This window comes from Dermacentor variabilis, chromosome 1, assembly GCF_050947875.1.
Source record: "Dermacentor variabilis isolate Ectoservices chromosome 1, ASM5094787v1, whole genome shotgun sequence".
Classification (NCBI taxonomy): Eukaryota; Metazoa; Arthropoda; class Arachnida; order Ixodida; family Ixodidae; genus Dermacentor; species Dermacentor variabilis.
In genome coordinates, this window is record NC_134568.1 from 34,103,006 (window position 1) to 34,127,333 (window position 24,328).

A 24,328-nucleotide genomic window follows, 5' to 3' on the forward strand; every position below is an offset into this window, starting at 1 on the left:
CAGGGTTCAGCGAGCTAAAATGTGGCAGTCATTCCACGCCAGCGCCAGTCCAGTCCAAGCGTAGGGCTCGATGACCCACGATTTCGTATGAGAACGGTTCGGGACTTATTCACAAGCGGATGTACCGGATGTTTCACGCAACTATAGAATCAAACTTGAAAAAGTATAATGGTGCATTTTAGACAAATGAGATCAACAGTAAATTGTTCTTAGTGGCCTTGAGTTAGTCATACTATTTCTTGAAGTGCAATTAGTTAGCTAATAACTATATACCTTTGAATATGCAAACTTTTAATATTTGTTTTAATGCATAAGTCGCAATGGAAAAATTTCGGGTCGAACCATTCATGTGGTGGCGGATTAGCCAGCGAAGCTGTTTAAGTGATTAGGCTTCCCATTATTAATCGTATTCACGCACACGTATACATCTGTATATAATTTTTATTTATCTTATTTCGAAACGATGGTGATCACGGCGTGTTCTTCGGTCTTGCGCACAATGGGCGGTCTTCCCCATTTCCCCAGTTTTGTTGGAGTTGCAAGTGTCACCAGTGCTGTATACCTCTGCAGTGCACAGTTCGGTTCTTGCACACCGCGGCGGCTACCGCGGCGCACATCCCCGTGTATTCCCGCCTCAACTGCCGCGCCGTTGCATTGAGGAAGGACGACAGCAGACGCAGCCGGCAACAACGGCGGCCAGTGCGGGTGCACTCCGCCACTGCCCACGTGCGGCGCGCGGTGAAATCACGTGTTCTTTCTTTCTTTCTTTCTTTCTTTCTTTCTTTCTTTCTTTCTTTCTTTCTTCTGCACCATACTATCGTTCGTTATCCTTTTTGTTCACTTTACGGACATTAGCCACCCCAGGCACCCTCCTCCCTACGAGACCACGCATACGACTCATTCATACAGGTCCGTCAGATAAACCTTCGCTCTAAAAACTTGTAGTGCGGGCTCAGAATCACCCAGTAAAGTGGTTTCCATGTCGTTATCTTTCACGGGGCTTTCTTTCCCAGTTGGCGTTAAAAGCAGTAATTCAATCAATCAATCAATCAATCAATCAATCAATCAATCAATCAATCAATCAATCAATCAATCAATCAATCAATCAATCAATCAATCAATCAATCAATCAATCAATCAATCTTAATTTTCATTCTGGCAATGATACAGAAAGAAGGTCTGTGACAAAAATATGTTTTTCAGAACAGCTTGATTAGGCCACAGCCCCATGGAAAAATTTTGGAGCGGTAATAGCACTACCGTAAAATAAATAAAAAATTGAAACTTAACAGACAGCGTAGTACTGTAGGGCACACACTAAGTAAAGGAAATGCTAAGGTAATACAGAAGTTAAGGCAGTTTTTACAGTCGTCAAAAAAATAAATACAAAACAGTTTCTTAGAAAAATGAATATCTGAAGTGCTATCAATTACAAATGTCTAGAATAAATACACTGAATGTACAGGAAAAAACAATAAAGAAATCAATTTGTTACAAATAGTTACATACAACCAGATGAAACAATTCGATACGGTTATGGATTTGATAAACGAGACAAAGTTTGTAGTATAACCAGTGTTATGTAGTAGAAATCTCAGAGCTATAAATCACTGTGTATAACTTGCGGATATCCTGATATGAACAATCAAACAAGTCAAAATTGTTAAGGTCATAGTGATTAACTGGCTAATTAAAGCGTTCATTAGCCAGTTTAGTCAGTTAGCGAACAGGCTGTGATGGCTACTCGGCCATCGACTGTCTGCCACGCTGAAGGAACGGATAGTGCAGAAAGAATAGGTGCATCGGTTTCTGTCAAAATTATATGACGCGATATAAATAAATAAATAAATAAATACATAATTTAAATTACGGGGTTTAACGTGCCAAAACCCCTTTCTGATTATGAGGCACGCCGTAGTGGAGGACTCCGGAAATTTTGACCACCTGGGTTCTTTAACGTGCACCTAAATCTAAGTACACGGGAGTCTTCGCATTTCGCCCCCACCGAAATGCGGCCGCCGTGGCCGGGATTCGATCCCGCGACCTCGTGCTCAGCAGCCCAACATCATAGCCACTGAGCAACCACGGCGGGTAAATAAATAAACGAATAATGTGCGTATTTGTATGCGGTCTCAAGTCTAAGAAAATCTGTTGAATTTGAGAAAACTATTAAATTGATGTATTGCACAACATGGCTGTAAATTTAGTAATGTGTAAAGACAGTTGATTATGTGTATGCATCCAGAAAGGCCCGTGTTCGGTTTCTGAAAGCTATTCTAAAGCAGTCGATTCGCTTCTGGCGCATATTCGGTTCGTACGCGATTCGATATCCGCAATTGCTGTCTGCACATTCACTGTATATGAAGAACGAGGCCCACCGACAAACGGTACCAGTGCTGGCTGTGACGCGCCAAGCTGCACGCGGGCTATGGGAAGACGACGTACTGCGGAATCGCGCGACCTCGGCACACGGGAGTTTTAGCGACGCGCTGTCTGCAGACATGATGCAACTTCGGCCGGTAATGAAACCTGCGGCGCCCCCGTGCTCTTGGGAGCAGAGCGCTCCGTCGGTGTATACAACTGCCAGAGCGGGTGCACCCTGCAGCCGAACAAGCGCCGCCTGGGCGCGACACCAGGCGCCCCCTTCGCTCTAATCGCTCGCGGACCCCGGAGTGGAGCGCGGCCGTTGTTTTTCTGCGCGCATTGTTTCCAGGTGGATGCATTTAGAAAGCCACTGATTGCCTTCGCCGCGCGGCCGCCGCTGTAGGCCCGCGCCAGCGGAGACAACAGCGGGCGAGCGTTCTTGGCACCGAAAGCAGCGACAAATAGCGACATCGCGCACCTCAAATAGAAGCCCTCCCCTGTGCCACCCGCGTGCGCGGCGAGCGACAACTAGGACCGAGCCGCGGCCCTATACGCATGCATCTGATGCGGCGCGTCAAGGCTTCGAGCTTCGCCCGCAGGTATACACGTACGCGGAAAGCCGTGCCAGCCGTACCCGTCGCCGACGGAGCACAGTGCGACTGCTTCTTTGTAGCGTCTGTCGACCGCATGCTGCTGCGAAGTGAACGGGAAATCTGCATTGTTTAAACGTGCGGTAGATACAGCGCAGAGGAGTCGCCGGCCTTTGTTGGTGATGTCGACGCGAGGCTTCCGGCGAGTCAATGCCGGAGGCAGTGTGGGGTGTGTAGGTATACACGATATGTGTGGGTGGATATACATATTCACGACACGTATCCCTGCGAGGGTTGTAATGGGACCGACGCGCCAAGAATGGCAATACGAGTATGGTTTTTTTAATGACGCGCTGGGCTCGTCGAACTGCAGTGGACGTGCTGTTGTGCGCACTGCTAAACAGTATAGTAATAAACCGCAGTGGTAGAGAAGTGTGCATACATACGTTACGCAACATAAGTAGAGGGAACAATTATAAAACACCGCGCGGGTTTAGTGCGCAGCGTCAGCAAGTCGATATCGTTAAGCGTTTTGTAGGCAACGTCCACTGATCACAACATCGCCATAGTTTACGGATGATCATGGGAGGAGGGCGCGCAAGTTCACGTGGATGTCGATGGAAGACGATTTGATAATAGGACGCCATAACGTACGTTATCGTATTATACTCGTTCAAGTATGGCATGCATGGGTCTATGAGTGTTATAATAATTTTTTTTGCCATAAACATTTAATGCAGCGCAGTAGCACATGCCAGGATGGAAACATTGGGGGCGTCTTGTCACCTACTCGTAACCTTGTTCTCGCTGTTCTGACAAGGATTAATGACGGGGAGGGGGGCTTTCTTGTGTGTGACACAGAACTAGAACGCGCTTTCTCAATATTGTAGATTCGCACAAATATCGCCACATCAACCATCAAGGACAGCCAAGGTCTGGCAGCTGTAAATGTAGGTAGCTTAATAATAGTTATATTCGGCCGTCGTCATGATCATTAGTTCCTTAATCAAATAAGTCACTGTTTCATAGAATGTATGTTCCAATTCCACGTTCACGTTACGGCCGATTTCTTCTGAAAAAAAATTGTCGAGTGTTCGCTGTTTATTATACTAGCTTTGACTGATTCTTACGTGTTTCGCTTGCAATATTCGACACGCTCGGTCATAGGCAATCACTGCACATAATCGGGTTTTACTGAACGCGTTTAACGTTAACTCTATCAACAATGTGTGTTCTCCGACTGCTGGTGCGGAATTAGAGACACGTCGAGGAGGCGAGCACTGCGTTGCCGTTGCCATGTCACAAGTTCAACGGGTGTCGTGCTGTTGGTCAACGTCCGGCTGAGCATTCCTCTCAGTAACAGCATCAAGAGTAATGGAAACTGTAACGTGCATGTCAATGCCTACTCGACTACTAACCCTTGCTCTAAATTACTTATGATGTGACCCTTACTTGCACGGGAAATCAAAATGCCCAATGTAATAGTTATCATAATTACGCTAATTAATATTTAATTGATTCCCTAATGTCACATATATTAATATATGAATTGTAGCTTGTGAGAATTCAAAGCATATCGACTTAGAATGATTTCGGAGGACGGCACGGATTTTGAAATATGCGCCGTCAAACTTGCGGTGAAAAATGCCCTGTTCTGCCACATAATTTTTTTTGACAACGTTGTTTTACGCATGGAAGCACAAAAGTAAGTGGAACGACAATGCGATTTGTAGGACACTTTGAGAATAATATCGCAAAGCTGGCGTAGTTCTGAGAATTAGTTCTAAGCCCATGTCCCTTGCATACTTACTGGTTACCATTCGTAGATTGCAGTGTCGCGAAGCCATGCGGGCTTCAGGTGCTATCCTCCAGATAGATCTGGAATTTATTGCGTTTCTCATGAAATTTTGTTATCCATCCTTGATTATCGAAGCCATCATCACAGATTGGAGGACCTGGCTTATCGGACGTACACAACTCGGTTAATCGTAAGTAAGCCAGTGTGAATAAACGGTGTCCCAACGATCATGCACCAAGATTTAAAGATATGCAAATTCCACGTAGCTGTACAGAACCAAGGTAATGTTGTACGCCATCGCTTGGAGATAATCAGATTGTTTTCTTTTGCATTCAGCGTCATTATATAATTATTCTTAATTTATTATTCAGCTTTTCAAATATTATAATTAGATGAAAAGGGTCAATGACTAAAAATAGAGAATAATGAAAAAACAGAGAATGATGAAAAAACTCCCAATACAGCTTTCTGTTGCTCGATACGTGGTATATAAAAGTGTTTTTCTGAGCGTGAAAGAATCCCGCGAATACAACCAATATGGTCGCGCGACTAGCCGCTCGAGGAAAAAAAAATAATCTGAGTATCTCCAAGAGGCAGCCAACAATATTACCTTGGTTCTGCCCAGCTACGTGACATTTGCATCTATTTAGCTCTTGATGCATGATGGTTGGGACACGCTCGAAGGGTTAGCCAACGCAAGTAACGTCCATGGCGGTGGGTGGGGAACACCTCAATTTAAATATAACACTTAATTCTCCTGGCCTTTCACTGGCTTCAATATGTGCTTGCTTCATGTGGTTTCAACTCCACTGTCTATGGCGTTCACGCGAGATTATTATTCACTGTGACCCTGCAGAGTAAGCGTCCAGCAAGCCTAATCTCTCGCGAGAGCGTTGCTAAGTTTCTTGAAATAATAAAGGCTCAAAATTATGTTTCTGATCTGTTGTTCAGGGTGGAAGCCTTGACAGCCCTTGAGGAATATTAAAATGACCATGGTGGCCAAGGTGGGGCTGTGCACATCTTATAATTTTCACGTATCTGTGGAAGGCAAAAGTGTTGTGTTATTGGATATCACGCCGATGTCTGGTAATAGAGATGAAAGATCGGAAAGTGCGTTCGGCTGTTAACCGAAAGGTTCGAGGTTCGATTTCTCACGTGGGCGAAGCTTCTTTTTCTTTTTGATTTATTTATAGGGATAGAATTTCTGCAGTGCGTGCATGGGGATGAAGGAGCAACACGGCCGCTGCCGTGGCGCAATCGGCTAGCGCGTTCGGCTGTTGACCGAAAGGTTGGAGGCTCGATTCCTCCCGGGGGCGAAGTTCTCTTTCTTTCTGATTTATTTATAGTGATAAATTTTCTGTAGTGCGTGCATGGTGAGGAAGGTGCAATACGGCCGCCCCCGTGGTGCAATTCCACTTCCGGCCACCGTAGTGTACGGCCATGTAATATCGAGCTCCCTTGGAGCGGCGAATGCGGCCCAGCAGGGCCGCGCGAACAGGACAGACGCACAGAAATCTACGGACTATGATGTTATTTTGCCACAACTGCCATCATGTTCGTCTGTTTTAAATACTGTTTTTCTTCGCGGCAGCGTTAAAGCCAGGCCGTTTCGAGCTGAGGACTTCCGAGATACATTGGATCGAACTGCCCCTGAGGTAGTTGCCTTGGGGGCGTTTCAGATGAACCACGTGTGGGCGGTGACCTTCAAGAGTGCGGAAGGAATGAAGAAGTTGCTCGGAGTAACTGACGTGACTGTGAAGAATCACCGCTGCCTCGTGATAGATCCGAGCCCCCATACTGTCCGCCTAAGGCTCTATTGGCTGCTTTACCACATACAAGATGAAGACGTGCGCGCTGTTCTCGCACCGTACGGCAAAGTGACGGACGTTTGCAGAGAGCAATGGCGTGTGCCAGGACTCGGCGATAAGGGCTCCTCCACACGGACGGTTAGTCTGCAGCTGAAGGGGGACGTGACTTTGGACGACCTGCCACACCAGCTACGAGTGTCTGGTATTACGGCCCTTGTGGTGGTACCAGGAAAACCGGCGCTTTGCCTGCGGTGCCAGCGAACAGGGCACATTCGCCGAGACTGCCGCGTCCCACGGTGTAAGCTTTGTCGGCGGTTCGGACATGATGATAGCCAGTGTGCTAAAACCTACGCAAGCGTAGCAAGCCAAAGGAGCCGGGAGGACTCCGCCAAGCACATTATGGGCGAGGTGGACGCGGCGGAGGCTGCAGGAATCAAGGACAGCAAACCTACGTCGGCAGCTGTTCAAACTTCCGAGAAGGGAACTGTGAAAAGTGTTGGAAGCGACAACAGTGATGTGGCATCTGTACGACAGGAAACCGCTATGCCACGTGCGACGTCAAAGACGTCTTTGAAACCAGTCAACCCTCGCCCAGTAGCGACCAAGAAGACATGCACGTCGAGAACAGCTCGTCTGCGAAACTGCCACACGCGCAAGTTTCCGAAGGTGAAGAAGGTGGCGGCGGGAAGGCACAGGAGCCGCCCAGAAAAGAAAGTTCATACCGCCGCCCATCTTTCAAACAAAAAGTCTCACATTCCGCCAGAGTCCAGTCCGACGGTATCTAAGGCGCCCCCGTAATAACGAGGGCATCGCCCAGCAATGCCTGTATGCGAGGTGAGGGACGGGCTGCAGAGTACATTTGTAAAGTTCGGCTGCTTTTGCCTAGGAAAGAATTGTGCGCGTTCCGAGAAATGGCAGGGTGTATGGGTTCGCTTGAACTAGTGTGCCGGTTTTCCTTCTAAAGAAAGAAAAAAAGAAATGGCTTTAAAATCTGGAATAGCGCTACGCATTGGTACGCTCAGTGTCCGAGGCCTGGGCGCGAAAAGCGGCAGTACCAGGTTAGCCGGTTATTGCAAAAAATGATTTAGACATAGTCGCTCTACAGGAAACAAAAACTGAAAGTGAAGAGCGAACCGACCGAATGGTTCAAACATTTAGAGCGCGGTACAGTGCGTGCGTTTCCCATTCTGTCGGCAATTCCGCTGGGCGTGTTTTGTTGTTGCGGAAATCTTTAGAAACTGTTCCGCAATCTGTATTTGTTTGCGATGAAGGTCTAATGATTGTGCGTGACTTTTCGCTCTGGGTTTCTGAGTGGCGGGCAATTTGCATATACGCCCCGAATAATGAAAGAGAACGCCGTGACTTCTTTGAAAAGCTTGATGTCTATTTGAAATCTGAGCGCTATATTATCTTGCTGGGAGACTTCAATTGTGTTTGTTTTTCTGACGACCGGAATAACACATTGCTTGTACGCGATCAAAGTGCAGGTTTATTGCTCGCAGCAACCCGAGAGCGTGAATTAGAAGACGTTGGTGCGGTGTTTTGCAGTGGAAAGCAGACTGTGTTTACGCATTTCCAACGGGGCAGTCACGCGAGACTTGATCGAACTTATATCAGCGAGACTGGTTGCATTGTGCAGAAGCTATGCCGTGAGGCACGTATCCTTCAGCGACCATAGTCTGGTAATGTTTATCGCTCGGCAAGAGAAAAGAAAACCGGCCTTTTAATTGGTGCCTATGGAAATTCAGCGTCAAACTTCTGGATGACGCAACCTTTCTCGCGTTTATAAAAGAACGTATACGAGAGATGCTTGCTTGCGAATCCGGGGCGTTCATAGCGATGTGGAAAGAGTTTAAACAGGAATTCAAAATAAAAGCCATTGAAAGAGCCTCTGTATTACGCTACAATGAAAAGAGAAAAGAAAATGAATTACGAAATAAGCTTAACGTATTGTCGACAAAATGCACACAGCCAGAAGAGTTGTCAACAGAGATAAGGAATATAAAAAATGAGCTTGAAATCATTGATGTCAAGAGATATAGGGGGTCAGTGATACGTGCGCGCTCAGAGCATTTGTGGCTTGGGGAAACGCCCACAAGACGCGCTTTGAGCAAAGAGAAAAGATACGCATCACAAAATGAAATAAAAGAAATCGAATATGGCAACGTCCGTAGTAGCGATTGTAATACAATACAGCGTGCCTTCTTCGAACACTACAGAGAGTTGTTAAGCTGCAAAGGAGCTGTGGAAGCTGGCTTTGATAGCGAATATTTGCCTTTAATGCCGAGACTAGATGATGACGTCAAGACAGTCCTCGAGGAACCGATTACGTTGAATGACATCGAAATCGCAATTGATGAACTGAAACCTGGAAAGGCGCCCGGACCTGATGGCCTAGGCGCGGCTTTCAACAAGGCATTTAAGCATTAACTAGCAGCCTTTTGACACCGTGTTCTAGCCGAGGCTTATGAAGTAAAATACATGCCGCCTTCTTTCCGAAAAACCCATACCGTGCTGATCCCGAAATGCAATGACCCTGTAAAGCTGCTCTCAGTAAGGTCGTATCGCCCTATAACTTTGTCTAATGTAGATCATAAGATATTCATGAAGGTGCTAGCAAGAAGGTTGCAATCAGTGATGACATCAATAGTAGGCCCACACCAAACTTGTGGCATAAGAGGCCGGTCGATACTTAATAACATACATGTGGGAAGAAGTATTATCTAGGGTTGCGATGCCTGGGAAGGAAGGATTGCTATTATGCAACTAGACATGGAGAAGGCTTTCGACCGTGTTGTGCACAATGTGCTCTTTTCTGTTCTAGAGCACGTGAATGTAGGAAACATTATATTAGAAGGTTTAAAACTGTCTTACGAATGGTGTAGCACGAACTTACTAGTAAATAAACAACTCTCTGGTAACATTAATATATGTAGAAACATAAAACAAGAATGTCCGGCTTCGTCGCTTCTCTTCGCAATTTACTTGGAGCCTTTTTGTTTAAAAGTTATACACAGTGAGAAAATACGGGGTTTTCGTTTAATGGCCAGTGAAGTAAAAATTCCCTCGTATGCAGATGATGTTGCCGTCTTTTGTGGGTATAAAGAAAGTGTTCGTGAAACTGTTAAACAAGCTGGAACGTATTGCAAAATGTCTGGAAGCGCTGTTAACTGGGAGAAGTGCGCCGGTTTTTGGCATGGCAGCTGGGATGAGAAGCCCAATGTCTTTGAAAATTTACAGTGGACAGTCTCTCCTACAAAATATCTAGGAGCACCTTTAAACTGGTATGATGAGCCTACAGAATACTGGAGAGAAGAAGCTGAGAGAATGCGCCAGAAAACTACGAAATGGGGCGGGAAAAATTTATCCATATTTACCAGGTCAACGATTTGCAATACGTTCCTTGTTGCGCGAATTTGGTATGTGTTGCAGGTGCTCGCTATGTCACGAACTAGTGCGCAGAAATTTCACAGAATTCTTACAACATTTGTATGGAATTCAACATGGGAGCGCACAAGTCGCCTTAACTTGTTTCATTCATTGAAAGCAGGAGGGCTTGGCTTAGCTCATCTTTTTCTGAGGCAGATTGTCTCAAGGTTTATTTTCTTGCGGGACCAGCTGGACCCCTTTTTGTGAGCAGTGCTTCAAGTGAGACTGCAGACTGCTTTTCCTGAGCTTATTGTGCCATCGTGTGGCGTTACCGGAAGCGGTTTGAGCGGCTATCTACGCGAAGTTGTAAGTGCTTTCAAGATTCTTAAAGTACGTTTCTCGTTTGATTATATCTTTATTGTATCAAAGAAACGATTGTACAAAGATCTCCGTGATGTGATGCTTCCAGTACCTTTATATCGAGCCATTTTTTCTGTTGGTCCGAGTAAGGACGCTTTAAAGGAAGTTAAAAGAATTCCGGTTCGGTCGTCTGTGAAAACTTTCTTTTTTCAACTCCATAGTGGCACGCTCTCATTCAAACCCTGGCTGCAGGAAAAGGGCTTTTTTGTTTCCTGGTCAGTTGACTGCAATTTATGGCGCTAGCCAGAAACAGTAACACATATATTCCTAGACTGTTTAGATTCAATATTTCATTGGGACGTCCTCCAGCGAGCGCTGAAAAAAGTTTTGCACCTCACACCATATGGAATTCATTTTCTTGCGGTCAACAATGACGGGGGTGTGCCCTATGACATGTTCATGGTATTAAGCATGTATAGCATGTATAGCATGTTCGGCTGTTAACCATCAGGTTCGAGGTTCGATCCCTCCCGGTGGCGCAGGTTAACTTCTTTTTCTTCGTACTGATATATTTTCTGTAGTGTGTGCATGGGGAGGAAGGTGCAGCACGGCCCCCTCCTTGGCGCAATCGGTCAGCGCGTTCGGCTGTTAATCGAAACGTTGGAGGTTCGATTCCTCCCGGTGGCGCAGCCTCATTTCTTTTTATTTATTCATACTGATATATTTTATGTAGTGTGTGCAATGGGGAGGAAGGTGCAGCACGGCCAGCTCCGTGGCGCAATCGGTTAGCGCGTTCGGCTGTTAACCGAAACGTTGGAGGTTCGATTCCTCCGGGTGGCGCAGCCTCATTTCTTTTTATTTATTCATACTGATATATTTTATGTAGTGTGTGCAATGGGGAGGAAGGTGCAGCACGGCCGGCTCCGTGGCGCACATTCTGCTTCCGGTAGCCGAGCTGTACGGACGTGTGGATCAGTTCCGAAGAAGCGGCTTTTGCGGCCACCGGCCGCGGTAACAGGCTTATTGACGATAACGAAGAAGCGAGCTACCAGTTTATTTTGCCACCACTGCCCAAGGGATCTGTCGTGAAAAAACACCGTGTTTTTGCATGGCGACGTGCGAGCGAGGCCCTATAGGGTCGAAGACTCTCGGGATTCTCTCGCCCCGACTGGATTGCTGCCGGAGGTCGTGGCCTTAGGAGCCTACCAGATCAACCACGTATGGGAAGTCACCATCTCCAGTGGCGAGGCAACGAAAAGGATGCTGGCGTTGAAAGAGCTCGATGTGAAAGGGCGTCGCTGCGTAATCGTCGACCCTCAAGACCAACAGGTACGCCTTCGCCTTCATTGGCTGCTGTATTGGGTGGCTGACGAAGATATAAAGGCAGCGCTGGCGGCCTTTGGCAAGGTCGCGGAAGTGACGAGAGAACGATGGCGGGTCAGAGGAGTAGGCGACAAGGACTCAGCATCTCGTACCATACTGCTGAAGTTGAAAAGCGGGATGAAAGACGATGACCTCCCGCACCAGATCCGAGTTGCCGGTGAACTGGCCCTTGTCGTAGCGCCTGGACGGCCGATGCAGTGCCTACGATGCAAGGGTGTCGTACACGTCCGTCGCGAGTGCAAGGTGCCGCTTTGCGCTCGATGTCGCAGCTTCGGACACTCCGAAGATGAGTGCATGCGCACGTACGCTGCAGCTGTGAGGCCACCAGCGAACGAGGTCGTCGCGCAGATGACGATGGATGCTGCTGAAGCCGAGGACTCCGCCAAAGGGGCTGGTGACAAGGACAGCGCCAACAATGCGGAGGGGACATCGGAGGCAACGAAAGGTGTATTCGTTACCCCCGAAAAGAAAGACGGGGCCAAGATGGGTCCCGCAGAAGAGCATCAGAAAGGCAAGGAAAACTACGTTATAGTTAATGAAGCCGTAGGCGAGGCAGAACGTGGGGATCCGCCCCCAGGCATCGACCCTATGGATAGGAACGGCAACGCTACCTTTAAGAGGCCGCTAGATGCTACCAACGGGAAAATAGCTGCAAAGAACCACGCCGACGGGCCGCCTGCAAAGACATCTGTGGTGAGAAGGAGCAGCTTCAAGCCCTCTCCAAACATTCATCGGGATAGGAAGGCCGGCGACAAGCCACAACCGTCTGCGGACCACACCAGACCACCGGACGGTCCCGGAGACGTCTAGCCGCTGGCTAGACGTTGTGGTGAGCACCGTGCTCCGGGCCTTTCTTACTTCCCGTATTAGCAATGGCAACCAACCCTACGCTTAGCTTAGGCACGCTAAACGTGAAAGGTCTGGCCGCCAAGCGTAAACAAAGCCAAGTGTACCGGACGATGGTGGACCAAGACCTCGATGTTCTGGCCGTGCAGGAGACAAAGGTCGAAGGGGAGGAGGAGACCCGGGGCATGGTGCTAAGGTTCACGTCTTTGTATTACGCGGTAGTGAGCCATGCTAAAGGAACGTCGGCGGGCGTTATTTTATTTCTTAGGAAACTGCCTGGGGCTAGCTATCGAAAATTATTATTCGTGCCCCTCGGGCAGATTAGTGTATGCTGACTTTACTGTTGGTGATGATTCGTGGCGTGTTTTTTGTGTATATGCACCCAATGTTTGTGAAGAGCGCACTATTTTTTTTTAAACCTTAAAGACGCACATTTGCCTGAATAGAAGAATGATTATTATGGGAGATTTTAATTGTTTACTAACACATCGAGATAGAACAGGCCGGAGAACAAATGACAAAAGCTGTCATGTCCTTACCGAATTATTAGCTGAGTGCGACTTAGATGACGTGGCAGACTACCTGGTTGGAACACGCACGGTTCAATATACGCACTTTCAGGGCAATAGTCACGCTCGCCTAGACAGGATGCACATTTCACTAGACGTAATACCCCTATGTCACAGCTACGGCGTCGTGCCTCTTTCATTTACTGATCATTGTTTGGTCACGACATCTGTTGGACGTAAAGGAAAACGCAACACATTCACGTGGGAAATGTGGAAAATGAATTCCAAGTTGTTAAAGGATGAGGCTTTTCTCAGTAATGTACAGGATCATTTAGAGGACCTAGAAAATAACAACGTTGCGCAAGTCACCGAAAAGTGGCAAAATTTTAAACAAGGAATTAAACTAGCCGCAGTCGATCGCTCCTGTAAAATAAAGTATGAAGACAAAGCTAAAGAGAAAGAACTAAGGACGGCGTTGGAAAAATTAACGGCCTTAGGGTGCAGGCAACCGGGCGCATACAAAGACGATCTGCGCAGCATAAAAGCGAAATTGGAGCTATGCGACGAAGAACGATATCGGGGAGCGATTATACGCGCAAGGGCAGAGGCATTGACAGCAGATGAGGCGCCAACTAAACGCGCGCTTGGTCTTGAGAAGAGGCATGCATGGCGTAATCACATAGATGTAATTGACGTAGATAATCGCGCACTAACCGACTGTGAGGAAATAGCGCAAACGTTTTTCCAGCACTTTCAACAACTTTTTGCATCGAGCACTGTTGACGTAGATGCCTTTAGAGTGACGTTTTTGGGACGCATGCCGCAACTCAGCGACGAGACGAAGAACGGGCGAGAGGCACCGATATCAGGACATGAAGTTGAAAAGGCAATTGATAATTTAAAAACAGGAAAATCACCCGGTCCGGATGGCATTTGTGCCGCTTTTTATAAACAGTTTAAATCAGAATTGTCACCTCTGCTGCCTGACGTCTTTAACGAAGCGTATGAAGTAAACGAAATGCCATATTCTTTCGGGGAAGCACACACTGTGCTCATCCCTAAGACCGATGAGCCGGCGAAACTAAAACGTGTAACATCGTACAGACCAATATCACTTACCAACAATGATTATAAGGTATTCATGAAGATAATTGCTGGCAGGTTACAATCAGTAATGGAAACCATTGTAGGTAGGCACCAAACATGCGGTATCAAGGGACGTACCATTAGCGCAAACATACACATAATGAGATCAATGCTGGAATGTTGTGATGCATTAAGGTCGCGAGTTGCTATTCTCCAACTTGATTCGGAGAAAGCTTTTGACTGTGTTGCGCATGTTATTTTACTTACCATTCTGAAGCATATAAACGTCGGGTCCATAATTACTGACGGGGTGGCCATGGCGTAGCGGAACGGCACTACTAAGCTTATAGTTAACAAGTCACTGGGGGCCCCCATCAGCATTCAACTGGGCTGCCCAGTTGCAAACGTCAGAAGATGCAAACGTCAGAAGTCAAAGTCCTAGCCTATGCGGATGACGTAGCCGTGTGTTGTAAAGACAAGGAGAGCGCTTTGCAAACCATAAATGTTGTTAAAAACTTCGGTCAAATCACTGGAAGTAGAGTTAACTGAGCAAGTGCCTAGTTATTTGGCATGGAGAGTGGCCTAAGACCCCCGCTATCTTTGCGAATGTCATGTTGTCGACAACGCCGGCAAAATACCTGGGTGTACCACTTGAAGCTTATAAACAGAGCGATGAATACTGGCAATGCGAGCTTAAAAGGGTTAAAGAGAAGGCTGAGGCGTGGAAAGCCAAAGACCTTTCAGTATTTGCCAGGGCTACTGTCTGCAACTTGTTTTTCGTAGCTAAGCTATGGTACGTTATGCAATTCATTTTTTGTAACAGAGCCAATGTACAGAAATTGCACAGAGTTTTTGCCCTGTTTGTGTGGGGTTCTGGATGGGAGAGATGCAGCCGCAACAATCTGTTCAGACGGGTGAAAGATGGAGGGATAGGGCTGGCCCACTTGTTTGTGAGGCAGTTAGTTGGACGATTCTTTTTCTTCAGGAACAATGATGATCCATTTCTTCAATCGGTTCTCAAGGTTAGACTTGTGCATTTGTTACCAGAGTTTATTATAAGCTCTCAAAGTGTACCGGGGGCAGTGTTCGGTTTCTATAAGAAAATTGTGCTGAGTGTTCGTTTCCTTGCTTTACGGTTTTCCAAAGAGTATTTATTTACGGTCACAAGAAAAAGGCTGCGCAATGATCTATTGGACAGCCTTTTCCCCCCACCTCTGTACCGAACTATATACAGTCGAGGCCCAGGCCAGAATGTTTTGAAACGCGTTAAAGAAATGCAGGTTTCGCCTGGTATGAAAACCTTCTTTTTCCAACTACACACAGGTACACTCTCAGTTGCAACGTTTTTAGAAGAAAGGGGCTTTTACATGCCATGGGGCTCACATTGCTTCATATGCAAACAACCAGAGACAATAGACCATGTTTTTTTACACTGCTGGGCGGGAGTTTTCTTCTGGGATGTTGTTTTACAGCGAACAATAAAGAATTTCCTCTTGACCCACAGGGCATAAGATATCTACCGATAGATGACGAGGACGGAGCACCTTTCGATCAGATAATGTTAACTGGCCTCTACTGTATATGGCGAGCCCGCATGGCTGGCTTCTATTGCTATCCCGATGCAAGACCAGCCCGTGTTTTCTTTCGAGAATAAATAAAAACGTTTTCTTGATGTGCTTGCTACACAAGAGTGTCCTCCGCCTTGGATGGCCAGGATAGAACCCCTGGTTAATCTTACAGAATTTTAAACGACGCCAGCCTAAATAAAACAGGCGGCTTTTGCTTATTAATTTGTTTTAACGGATGAAAATTTCCTCTGTTTGTGTATATATGTTCATTATGTTGGCATTCTTATGTACTGCTGATTACCGGCAATAAAGAAAAAAAAAAGCCTCCATGGCGCAATCGGTTAGCGCGTTCGGCTGTTAACCGAAAGGTTGGAGGTTCGATTCCTCCCGGTGGCGAAGCTTCTCTTTTTGTTTATTCATACTGATATATTTTCTGTGGTGTGTGCATGCGGAGGAACGTGCACCACGGCCGCCTCCGTGGCGCAATCATTCCACTTCCGGACGCGCTAGTGAAAGGTTGTGTCACCATGAGCTCCGGTGGAGGCGGATACAGCGACCCATATGGGTCGTGGAAACAGGATTGTTGCCGAAGAAAACCAGGAATATGAAGTCGTTTTTCCACAGTTACCTAATGGTGCGTGTGGTACAAATACTGTTTTTCTGCACGGAGACACCAGGGCAAAACCTTATCGTGTGGAAGACTTCCGTGACACGATAGTTCGTCTGGGAATGCTGCCGGAGGTGCTTGCTTTGGGGGCTTTCCAGATGAACCACGTCTGGGCGGTGACTTTCAGTACAGCGGAAACAATGAAGAAGATGCTCGCGGTTGGTGACATCACAATAAAGGAGAGGCGATGCCTCGTTATCGACCCAAACAAACAAGACGTTCGGCTGAAGCTACATTGGCTTTTGCATTATGTGCCGGATGAAGAAGTACGCACCGCGTTTGCGGCCTACGGGAAGGTGACACAAGTATCGAAGGAGCGATGGCGCGTCCATGGTATCATGGACAAGGTAACTTCGACTCGTACCGTAGCACTGGAACTGAAAACCGGAGTGACTATCGAGGACCTACCACATCAGCTTCGAGTGGGTGGTATGACAACACTTCTGGTTGTGCCAGGCCGAGCGGCGCCACTGTGCTTACGGTGTCGCCGAACGGGGCATATTAGACGCGACGGTCGCATACCCCGGTGCGGTCAGTCCAGGCGCTATGGTCACGAAGACAACGAATGCACTCAGACATATGCCAATGTGGCAGGTGCTTTTACAGCTGACCGTGTCTGGTAGCACATCATGGACCAAGTTGACGCAGAAACAGCGGACAGCAGCAGAATGGGAGGGGGGGCGTGTACACGCCCCTTTCTAAATCGTTGACGGAGGAAGAAAAAAAAGCAGGCCGCGCGGGAGATGTTGGGCGTCGTATCGAGTCAACCAAGGCGGGCAACGGTGCTCCGGTGGACGAAAACGACAAAGACGAAGGAAAGAATAACAGCGCGTCAAACAGCCAGCCAGAAGACATGGACGTCGTGAGTGCAGGTGTAAGTGGCGAAACTACAAAGCGACCGATTGAAGAGGTCGCTCGTGAAGGCGGCCGACCAAGCAAGGGGGCAGGAGGTGAGCCGGCGACGAAGGTGGCCACGGGCAGGCGACCCAGCACTAAGCCCATACCTAACATCGGAGCGGGCACCCGACCGCCGGCAAAGCCACCCTCGTAGCAACGACGGTTGTGCTTCAACCAAGGGCCTTAAAACCATAGACGCAAAAGGATATGACTAGAATGGCTTCAGCATCATGTGACGTGTGTGGCGGGCGCACGCCGTGTGCGTGTATACCTGAAAGTCCTTCAAGGTTCTGCACCAGCGACGCCGGACCTATGTGTGAGGTAGCAACCATGCGATCCGTTCCTACTGACACGCGGACGTCGCAATCTAGAACCGCGTTACGGGTTGCCACATTGAACGTTCGGGGCCTACGGTCTAGACGAAGGCAATATCAGGTCAGTCGTCTCTTCCGCGAGTATGACCTTGATTTGATAGCTGTTCAGGAGACGAATGTTGAAAGTCAGGAGCAAATGGGTCGCATGGTCGAACCTTTTAGGTCTTTGTACAACGTTTGCGTATGTCACTCCCTTGGCACCTCTGGAGGATGTGCCATTTTTTCGCGTAGTTCGTTAGGTCTTGTGGAAGAATATGTTTATACTAGTGAAGACGGCCGAATTGTCGTTTGTGATTTTCTGTTTTCGTTTCAGAAATGGCGCGTCATTTGTATATATGCACCGAATAGCGTTAAAGATCGTCTTAGGTTTTTTGCAAGTGTTGAACCATATTTAATATGTGAAAGAAAAGTGATACTGCTCGGTGATTTTAACTGCGTGTGCCTGAAGGAAGATAGGAGCAAGGGATTGCCAGTTCGGGATCAAAGTGCTCTGTTTTTATCTACGATTACGCAAGAGTGTGGCCTAGATGATGTCGGAAATGTACTGCAAAACGGAAGTGGCACTTTCTATACACATTTCCAACGTGATTGCCACTCCCGTTTAGACAGAGCATACGTGGCAGATGTGCTTTTACCACTTTGCAACAGTTATGAGGTTAAGCCAGTAGCGTTTACTGGCCACAGTGTCGTAATGTTTTCAATAGGCGTCAAAAAAAGTAGGTCAAATTTTTCGTGGAAGTTGTGGAAACTCAACAACAAATTACTGAATGATAAAGTCTTTGTAGACAATGTGAAAGCACTTATAGAAAAAATGCACTTGTTTGAGTCGGGGAGATTTGTTGATGCATGGGAGCGGTTTAAGGAAGAAGTAAAAATTAGCGCTATCGAGAGACCTTCCATTTCACACCAGCATGAAAAAAGAAAAGAAAGGGAACTACAGTGTCAGTTGGAATTCTTGTTGACAGTCGAGAGCGCGCAGCCCAGGCACTTTCAATGAAGAAATAAGAAAAATAAAGAATCAGCTTGAAATAATGGATATAGAAAAATACAGAGGCGCAGTTATGCGTGCACGCGCAGAACACCTCTGGCTCGGCGAAACACCGACGAAACGATCCTTGAGCGAGGAGAAGCGGTACGCCTCACGTATGGAAATAACGCCGATAACGTACGGTGAAGAGATTACAAGGGACAAATTGATGATCCAACAAGCGTTTGTCGAATATTACAAAGGATTGCTGGGATGCTGCGGTAAAAGTGAGGCCTCTTTGGACGGTGAATTTTTTACACTAATGCCTACATTAGATAACGAAACCAAAGTACGCCTTGAAATGCCAATTGGCTTAACTGAAATAGAAAGAGCAATAGACGACCTAAGTGAAGGGAAAACGCCGGGTCCAGACGGACTTGGTGCTGCTTTTTATAAGGTGTTTAAGCATGACCTCTAGAAGGTTCTTTCGTGGCTCTTCGCTGAGGCATACGAAATAAAGAATGCACCGCCATCCTTTAGTTCTAAGGTCGCATATTGTAGTGAAACCGAAAAGCGATGATCCAGTGAAGGGTTTATCGGTGAGTGCTTATCGTCCTATAAGCCTCACCAATGTAGACTATAAGGTGTTCATGAAGGTGCTAGCCAAAAGACTGCAGTCTGTAATACAATTAATCGTAGGACCTCACCAAACGTGCGGAATAAAGGGCAGAACAATAGCAACGAACATTCACACAGCGAGGAGCATCCTCGAATGCTGTGATGCATGGGACAGGCAAGTCGCCATGTTACAATTAGACCTCGAAAAGGCTTTCGACCGTGTATTGCATGACGTACTCTTTACAGTATTGGAACGTGTAAATGTTGGGAATGTAATCTTAGAAGGTGGGAAAATGTCTTATAAGAGTTGTGAGGCTAACAATGTCATTAACAAAGAAGTCACTGAAAGTATTCATATTGCCAGGAGCGTTCGCCAGGGGTGTCCAATTTCTCCTTTATTGTTTGCTATTTACTTAGAGCCCTTTTGTTTGAGCATAATTCACAATAACAAAGTACGTGGTTTTAAGCTTATGATGGCGGAGGTCAAATAATTGTCTTATGCTGATGACATTGCCGTTTTCTGTGAAAACAGAGAAAGTATTAGCGAAGCTGTGAGAGTAGTCGACAAGTACTGCAAGTGCTCCGGTAGTGCAATAAACTGGGATAAATGTGTAGGTCAGTGGCATGGCACCTGGGAGGCAATGCCAGATTTTTTCGCAAATGTGAAATGGAGGGACGAACCCACAAAGTATCTCGGGGTGCCACTAGTGGGATATAAAGATCCAGATTAATATTGGAAGGACGAAACAAAAATGCTGAGAGAGAAAGCAAACAAGTGGGGAGGGAAAAACTTCTCGATATTCGCCCGGTCAACAGTCTGCAATATCTTTTTAGCAGCGAAAGTTTGGTACGTGCTTCAGGTGCTGTGCATGAATAGGCTAAACATTTAGAAGATACACAGAATCTTTGCCATTTTTGTTTGGGGATCCCAATGGGAACGCACGAGTCGTACAAATCTTTTTCGATCAGTGAGAGCTGGTGGGCTGGGATTGGCCCATTTGTTTGTAAGACAGATGGTGTCGAGGTTTACTTTTCTACGAGATCAGAGTCATCCATTCTTGCGCACCATGTTACAAGTTAGACTATGCTGTTATGTACCTGAATTCATTGTATCGGCTTCTTGTGCGGGGCGAATGGGTATACGTGGTTATCTGCGCGAAGTAGTATCGGCGTTCAGTATATTAAAGGTTCGTTTTTCTCTGCAGTATTTGTGGGAAGTTAAGAAAAAACGGCTGTATAAAGATCTTATCGACGTAATGATGCCAGAACCCTTGTATCGCACCATGTACGCAATCGGGCCCGGAAAAGATGTCTTTAAAAGAATCAAAAGAATGGTAGTACGGCCATCAGCCAAGACCTTTTTTTTTTTTTTCAGCTACATACTGGTACGTTGCCCGTGAAACCATGGCTAGAGGAAAAGGGCCTATTTGTTCCGTGGAGTACTAATTGCCTCTTGTGCCGTAAGCCGGAACGTATTGATCACATATTTTTGGAGTGTTGGGATGCCGTATTTCACTGGGACATACTTCAGCGAACTTTAAAGAACGACCTCCCTATAACACCATACGGTATTCGTTTTCTGCCGGTTCATTGTGAAAGTGGCATACCGTATGATATGTTTATGTTGTTGAGCATGCATGCAATTTGGAAGACGCGTATGGCGGTGAGGCATGCGGATGTAAACGCACGCCCAGCCAGAGAATACTTTATAGAAAGTATAGCTCACACCAGGGATGTATATTGCGCAGGCGAAGAACAGCCGGAATGGCTGCCCGTTCTGAATGACCTCATGTCATTATAATCATCCCCACGTCAAACAAAGCGTGTTTGCCGTTTTTAAACATTTTTCAGTGTAATTTTTTTCTGTAAATGCTTTTTGTTCTGTTGTTCTTTACACGTGATGTACCAATCAGCGAAGAAAAAAAAAAAGCCTGCCTGGCGCAATCGGTTAGCGCGTTCGGCTGTTAACCGAAAGGTTGGAGGTTCGATTCCTCCCGGTGGCGAAGCTTCCCTTTTTTTGTTTTATTGATACTGATATATTTTCTGTGGTGTGTGCATGCGGAGGAACGCGCACTACGGCCGCCTCTGTGGCGCAATCGGTTAGCGCGTTCGGCTGTTAACCGAAAGGTTGGAGGTTAGATTCCTCCCGGTGGCGAAGCTTCCCTTTTTTTGTTTATTCATACTGATATATTTTCTGTGGTGTGTGCATGCGGAGGAACGCGCACTACGGCCGCCTCCGTGGCGCAATCGGTTAGCGCGTTCGGCTGTTAACCGAAAGGTTGGAGGTTCGATTCCTCCCTGTGGCGAAGCTTCCCTTCTTTTGTTTATTCATACTGATATATTTTCTGTGGTGTGTGCATGCGGAGGAACGCGCACTACGGCCGCCTCTGTGGCGCAATCGGTTAGCGCGTTCGGCTGTTAACCGAAAGGTTGGAGGTTCGATTCCTCCCTGTGGCGAAGCTTCCCTTTTTTTGTTTATTCATACTGATATATTTTCTGTGGTGTGTGCATGCGGAGGAACGCGCACTACGGCCGCCTCCGTGGCGCAATCGGTTAGCGCGTTCGGCTGTTAACCGAAAGGTTGGAGGTTCGATTCCTCCCTGTGGCGAAGCTTCCCTTCTTTTGTTTATTCATACTGATATATTTTCTGTGGTGTGTGCATGCGGAGGAACGCGCACTACGGCCGCCTCCGTGGCGCAATCGGTTAGCGCGTTCGGCTGTTAACCGAAAGGTTGGAGGTTAGATTCCTCCCGGTGGCGAAGCTTCCCTTCTTTTGTTTATTCATACTGATATATTTTCTGTGGTGCATGCATGCGGAGGAACGTGCACCACGGCCGCCTCCGTGGCGCAATGAATTACACTTCCGGCCGCGAAAGCCTACGGACGTGTTTTTCATGTGCTCCAACGGGGCGGTGTTAGCGGCCCAGCTTAGCCGCGGAAACAGGGGTGACATGGAAAACAGCCAAGACTACCAAGTGCTCCTGCCTCATTTGCCGAAAGGTCGTATTGTTTTGAATACACTTTTTTTTTTGCACGGTGACCTACGAGCAAGGCCGTACAGAGTTGAAGACTACCAGGATGCCCTTGGACGTTTGTAACTGCTGCCTGAGGTTGGCGCCTTAGGAGCATTTCAGATGAATCATGTGTGGGCTGTTGCGTTCAAGAGCCATGAAAGCATGAAGAAGTTGTTGACTTCGGGGAATATTACTGTGAAAGGCAGAAAATGTCTGGTAGTAGACCCGAACAACCAAGATGTCCGAGTGAAAATCCACTGGGTCCTCCCTAATGTGACGAACGACGACATACGTGTGGCCTTTGAGCCATACGGCGAGGTTATGGAAATGACAAAGGAACGCTGGCGTGTCCTTGGCATTTCTGAAAAAGGTACGACAACGCGCGTGCTGAACCGCAAGCTGAAGGCCGGGGTCACGACTGAAGATATATATCAAGTACGTGTCGCTGGGGAGCCTGCTCTCGTAGCTATTCCAGGCAAGGCTCCACTTTGCTTGCGCTGCCAGGGTAGAGGGCATATCCGCCGCGACTGCCGGATCCCGCGATGCTCACGGTGCCGACGCTTCGGTCATGACGAAAGCGAGTGCGTGCCCACGTACGCAAATATAACGTGCCACAGAAAGGACGCTGACATATTGGATAATATCATGGACGAGGCTGAAGCTGAAGAAGCAGCTGCCACGGTGACGAAGGAACAAAAACCTGTGGAAACGCCTCCGGCAGCTGTACAACAAGCCAGCTATTGAAATAATAACGTGTGAAAAAAATCTGGCCTGTGCAAACAGTGACGACGTGCACAACAAAGTGACTGGAAAATGTCATCAAGGGAAACCTTCTAGTGAAGCTATGGTGACGTCGCCAAATGAAACACCGACAGTGCAGTGTCAAACAATGGAAGGTGTTGTAGAGGCGTCGGCAAAGCGCATGCACAGCGACAGTGTCGGCGAACCGGACCATCTGGGTGGTGCAGGTGGCGGGGCGCCGCCTTTGAAAACGGCGTTCACGAGACGAACGTCGTTAAAGCCGAAACCGAACATTCCTCCTGATAGTCGCCCGGTGGATAAACCGCCGAAATAAAGGCGGGGATCCGCTTCCCCTTGGTGAGTGAGCAAGATGGCACCGAATAAGCGACGCCGCCTAGACGATGCAGTCCCGTCCAGCTACCGAACTTCGTTTGAGGAAGCAGGCGACGGGCAGCGATTTCATCCTGACCCACTACTGCCACAGCAGAGTGAAGACTCCACTGCATCCTTGACTTCTGGGGTAAACACTGCCCGATCCGAGTGCTCTTCACAAATTAAGGACGAAAAACTTGCTCTTCCCTTACGTGTTGCCGCTTTGAATGTACGGGGATTGGCGACTAAGAAACGGCAAAATCAACTTCATCGACTTTTTCTGCAAAATAACTTGTACATAGTAGCCGTGCAAGAGACAAAGATAGAAAGTGAGAGGCAGACGGATCGAATGGTGGGAACTTTTCGAAGGCACTTCAATGTTTGTGTTAGCCATGCTATAGGCACCTCTGGGGGTTGTGCAGTTTATATAAGGAACAACGTGGGCATTGAAGGTGAAAAAGTAGTTGCGTCAGAGGCGGGACGGTTGCTTGTTGTTGACTTTTCCTACTGCGCAAGGCAATGACGTGTTATCTGTATATATGCGCCAAACTTCGATTATGAGCGTGTTGTTTTGTTTGAAGACTTAGAACGATTTTTAAAAAGTGATAAATACTTAATTGTGCTTGGTGATTTTAATTGTGTATGTTTGGCTGAAGATCGAGCGAAGAACACCCCTGTACGAGATAAAAGTTCGCGAGTGCTTGTTTCACTGCTCCAGGAATATTATTTAGAAGACCTCGGTTATTTATTGTTAAGAGGAAGTAGCCCTATCTATACCCATTACCAGCGCGGAAGGTGTGCTAGGCTGGATAGAATCTATGTCACAGTTGACCTTGCAAGGGATTGTGGCCACTATGAAGTGAAACATGTGTCTTTCAGCGACCATAGCCTTGTCATGACTACACTAGGAAGCAACCTCAGAAAAAGCCGTTTTGATTCGGCTTTGTGGAAGTTCAACGTGAAACTTTTGCAAGATGAAAAATTTATGGAGTGTGTA

At 47.2% G+C, this 24,328-nt stretch overlaps 9 non-coding genes across 9 annotated transcripts; all 9 read left to right on the forward strand.

Moving 5' to 3' along the window:
- The first annotated feature begins 5,994 nt into the window (after positions 1–5,994).
- On the forward strand, positions 5,995–6,068 carry TRNAN-GUU (transfer RNA asparagine (anticodon GUU)). Its single transcript has one exon. It is a non-coding gene; the product is annotated as a tRNA-Asn (tRNA).
- Positions 6,069–11,052: 4,984 nt separating this feature from the next.
- Positions 11,053–11,129, forward strand: TRNAN-GUU (transfer RNA asparagine (anticodon GUU)). The gene has a single exon. It is a non-coding gene; the product is annotated as a tRNA-Asn (tRNA).
- A 4,874-nt stretch (positions 11,130–16,003) lies between these two features.
- Positions 16,004–16,077, forward strand: TRNAN-GUU (transfer RNA asparagine (anticodon GUU)). The gene has a single exon. It is a non-coding gene; the product is annotated as a tRNA-Asn (tRNA).
- A 5,056-nt stretch (positions 16,078–21,133) lies between these two features.
- On the forward strand, positions 21,134–21,212 carry TRNAN-GUU (transfer RNA asparagine (anticodon GUU)). The gene has a single exon. It is a non-coding gene; the product is annotated as a tRNA-Asn (tRNA).
- A 73-nt stretch (positions 21,213–21,285) lies between these two features.
- On the forward strand, positions 21,286–21,359 carry TRNAN-GUU (transfer RNA asparagine (anticodon GUU)). The gene has a single exon. It is a non-coding gene; the product is annotated as a tRNA-Asn (tRNA).
- A 77-nt stretch (positions 21,360–21,436) lies between these two features.
- On the forward strand, positions 21,437–21,510 carry TRNAN-GUU (transfer RNA asparagine (anticodon GUU)). Its single transcript has one exon. It is a non-coding gene; the product is annotated as a tRNA-Asn (tRNA).
- Positions 21,511–21,587: 77 nt separating this feature from the next.
- On the forward strand, positions 21,588–21,661 carry TRNAN-GUU (transfer RNA asparagine (anticodon GUU)). Its single transcript has one exon. It is a non-coding gene; the product is annotated as a tRNA-Asn (tRNA).
- Positions 21,662–21,738: 77 nt separating this feature from the next.
- On the forward strand, positions 21,739–21,812 carry TRNAN-GUU (transfer RNA asparagine (anticodon GUU)). Its single transcript has one exon. It is a non-coding gene; the product is annotated as a tRNA-Asn (tRNA).
- A 77-nt stretch (positions 21,813–21,889) lies between these two features.
- Positions 21,890–21,963, forward strand: TRNAN-GUU (transfer RNA asparagine (anticodon GUU)). The gene has a single exon. It is a non-coding gene; the product is annotated as a tRNA-Asn (tRNA).
- The last annotated feature ends 2,365 nt before the right edge of the window (positions 21,964–24,328 follow it).